Source organism: Anomalospiza imberbis, unplaced genomic scaffold (assembly GCF_031753505.1).
Source record: "Anomalospiza imberbis isolate Cuckoo-Finch-1a 21T00152 unplaced genomic scaffold, ASM3175350v1 scaffold_98, whole genome shotgun sequence".
Taxonomy (NCBI): Eukaryota; Metazoa; Chordata; class Aves; order Passeriformes; family Viduidae; genus Anomalospiza; species Anomalospiza imberbis.
In genome coordinates, this window is record NW_027100601.1 from 237,775 (window position 1) to 241,703 (window position 3,929).

Consider the following 3,929-nt stretch of genomic DNA (forward strand, 5'->3'; position numbering starts at 1 on the left):
AACCGATGAGTCAGAGCTACCCGGGCGCTGATTGGCTGAAAATCGCCGGCCCGGCAACTGAGTTGTCAGCAGCGCCGCGCGCTCTGATTGGCCAGGAGCTGTTTTGGGGTGGGGACGGGGGGAACTGGGGACCCCCCGGAGCCCCCCGGCTTTGGGGGTTTCCATCCCCCCTCGGCCCTCGGGGCGGCCCTGGGGCCACCCCAACACCCCCAAAGTGGGGAGGGTCCCCGGAGCCGTTTGGATCCCCCAAAAATGGGCTGGAAGCGGCAGGAGCCGCCCCAAAAAGGGATTGAAGGGTCCGGTCCGGGAATGGGGGAGGCTCCGGGGATGGCTCCGATCCGGATCGGGGCGGGCTGGGATTGAGGGAGGGTCCGTTCAGCGACTGGGGAGGGGTCTGGCACTGGGGGAGGGGCTGGCATTGGAGAGGGTTTGGGAATTGGGGAGGGGTCTGGGATTGAGGGGATTGCTCCATCCCGGGATTGGGGCAGGGTCGCTCCCTGGGGGAGGGGTCCATTATTGGGCCAGGGCCTCTCCCCTTCCCGAGCCCAATCCCGATCCTGATCCTGTTCCCGATCACAATCTCATTCCCATTTCTGTTCCCGTTCCCGATCTCATTCCCGACCCCGATCCCACTCCCATTCCCGATCCCGATCCTGTTCCCAGTCCCGGTCCCGCCGCTGTTTCCAGGAAATGGCTCTGCTCTCAACCCCGACCCCAAACCCAGCGGGTCAAACACCCCAGATCCTGGGGTCAACTCCCCCCGACCCCAAATCCTGGGGGTTCAAACACCCTCAAACCCAAACTCCGGGATGTCAAGCCCTACCCCACCCCCCCAGCCCCGAACCCCAAATTTTAGGATCAAACCCTCCAAATCCCAGATCCTGGGGTGTCAAACACTCCCCAATTCCCAAACGATGGGGTTAAATCCCCCTGACCCCAAATCCTGGGGTTTGAAACATCTGGGGTGCCCAACCGCCCTGATCCCAAAGTTTGGGGGTCAAACCCCCTGATCCCCAAATCCTGGGGTCAAAAACCCAAATCCCAAACCCTGGTGTCAAACCCCCCCCCAAACCCCAAATTTTAGGATCAAACACCCCCAATCCCCAAAGTTTGGGGTCATGACCCCCCCAGTCCCCAATCCCCCACCCCCCCCAAAACCCACTCCAGCCTGGGGGGCACAGTGGGGTTTGGGTTTATTTGGGGTCTGTTTGGGGTTATTTGGGTTTATTTGGAGTTTGTTTGGGTTTATTTGGGGTTTGTTTGGGTTTATTTGGGGTCTGTTTGGATTATTTGAGGTTTGTTTGGGGTTATTTGGGGTTTTTTTGGGGTTTGTTTGGCTTTATTTGGGGTTTGTTGGTGTTTATTTGGGGTTTGTTTGGGGTTATTTGGGGTTTATTTGGGGTTTGTTTGGGTTTATTTGGGGTCTGTTTGGACTATTTGAGGTTTGTTGGTGTTTATTTGGGGTTTGTTTGGGGTTATTTGGGGTTTATTTGGGGTGATTGGGGATTTGTTTGGGTTGTTTGGGGTTTGTTTAGAGTTATTTGGGTTTATTTGGTGTTTGTTTGGGGCAGCTCCAGGTGCAATGTCTGCAGAGAGACCCTGGGTCCAACGCTGGGGAAAAAAGGGGGATTGGGTTGGGAATTGGGGGATTCAGGATGGGGAAAGATCCTGGGTGGGAAAAGGGGATTTGGGGTGGACAGGGTAGGATTTGGGGTGGTTTTGAGGGATTTTCAGGTGTTTCTATGGGATTTGGGAAGACTTCTATGGCATTTTGTGTGTTTCCACAAGATTTTGGGGTGGTTTTCAGGGATTTCAGGGTATTTCTATGGGATATTGGGCTGGTCTGGAGGGTCTTTAGGGTGTTTCTATGGGATTTTGGGGCAGCTTGAAGGATTTGGGGCAGCTTTAGGGTATTCAGGGGCAGTTTTGAGGGGTTTTGGGGTGGTTTGGTGGGATTTCAGGACATTTCTATGGGATTTGGGGGTGGTTTGGTGGGATTTGGGGTGCTTGGGGCGGTTTTTGGCTATTTAGGGGTGGGTTTGATGTGGTTTCTTGGGATTTTTGGGTATTTCAGGCCATTTTTTTTTTAGTTTGGGGTTATTTTTGAGGGGTTTGGGCATTTTGGGTAACTTTTTGGTGAAGATCTCCATGGCGTTGCTCTGGGTGATGCTGAAGCCCTGCAGGGCCTCGCGGGTGGCGCCCGCCTGCACCCCGGTGTCCAACTGCATCAAGGCGATGTCGCGGCGCCCGGGCACCAGTGCAGCTCCTGAACCCGGGAACCTGGGATGGGAACGGGGTCAGGAGAGCCCGAAAACACCCGGGAACCTTCCCCCAGACAGCTGGGAACCTTCCCCCAGACACCCGGGAATGTTCCCCCAGACACCCGGGAATGTTCCCCACAAATCCAGAAATGCTCTCAAAAAAAAAAAAAAAAAAAAAAAAAAAAAAAAAAAAAAAAAAAAAAAAAAATTTCCTGAAATATTCCCCCAGATATTCAGAAATTTTCCCCAAAGAAATCCAGAAATGATGCTCCAAAAAAATCCTGGAACATTCCCAACAAACTAGGAAAATCCTCCAGAAAATCGAGAAATATTCCCCCTCAAAAAAATCTAGAAATACCTCCCCAAAAACTAGTAACTCCCCCCCAAAACGTTAGAAATTCCCCCCTAAGAAGTCCAGTATTTCCTCCCCCTCCTCAAATCTGGTATTTTCCCCCCAAAATCCAGAAATTCCCCCCTAAGAACCCAGTTATTCCCCCCCTCCCCGCCCAAATCTGGTATTTTCCCCCCAAAATCCAGAAATTCCCCTCTAAAAACCAGATATTCCCCCCAAAAATCCCGATATTTTCCCAAAACATCCAGCCCCAAGCCCCCCTCATCCTCTCTCCCCTCCGAGCCCCAAAATCCCCAAGTGCCCCAAAGCCCGGCCGGAATCCCCGGAATGCCGGGACTGCCCCAGACCTCACTGGCTGAGGAGCACGGAGAGCATCAGCTCCTGGGGCTGCTCAGGGAGCTCGGGCAGGAACAGGATGTGCTTCGGGGCTTCCCACAGCTGGGGGAAACGGGAGAAAAACCCCAAAATCAGCCCCAAAGCTGCCCCAGTCAGGCCCAAAATCTGCCCAAAGTCACTCTGGATACACACCAAAAAAATCTGTCCAAAATCCCCCAAAATCCTAAAAAAAACACCCACAAAAATCACCCAAAATCCCAAAAAAAACCACAAAAATCACCCCAAAATCCCACAAAAGTCTTTCCCAAACCCCACAGAAACCCCACCTAAATCCAATAAAAATCTCCTCAAAATCCTCACCAAAAATCCCATCAAAAATCCCACTAAAAAATTCACAACAAAATTCCACAAAAATCCCCTCAAATGCCCACAAAACTTCCACAAAGAATCCTCAAAAATCCCACAAAATCCACCCAAAGTTCCAGGTAAAGCCCCACCAAAATTCCACAAAAGTGCCCCAAAATCCCCCATAGAATCCTCCCACTAAAAATCCCCACAAGAATCGCCCCAAAGCCCACACAAATCTTTTAAAATCTCAACGAAAATCAGACCCAAATCCCCCCTAAATCCCACAGAAAAATCTCTCAAAAAGTCCCACTAAATCCCCGTGAAAATCCCACAGAATCCACACAGAAAAATCTGCACAAAAATCCCCCCAAAAATCTCCAAAGCACACAAAATCCACACATAACATCCCTCCAAATCACCCAAAATATCCCACAAAAATTTCCCCAGAAACCCCCCAAACTCCACCAAAAATCCACTCAAAAAATCTGCACCAAAATCCCACCAAACCCCTCTCAAATCCCCCAAAAATGCTCCCAAGTCCCTTCAAATCCCACCCAAAGTCTGAGAAAATCCAACCAAAAAATCCCTACAAAAACTTCCCTCAAAATCCCACCAAACCCCAACAAAATCTC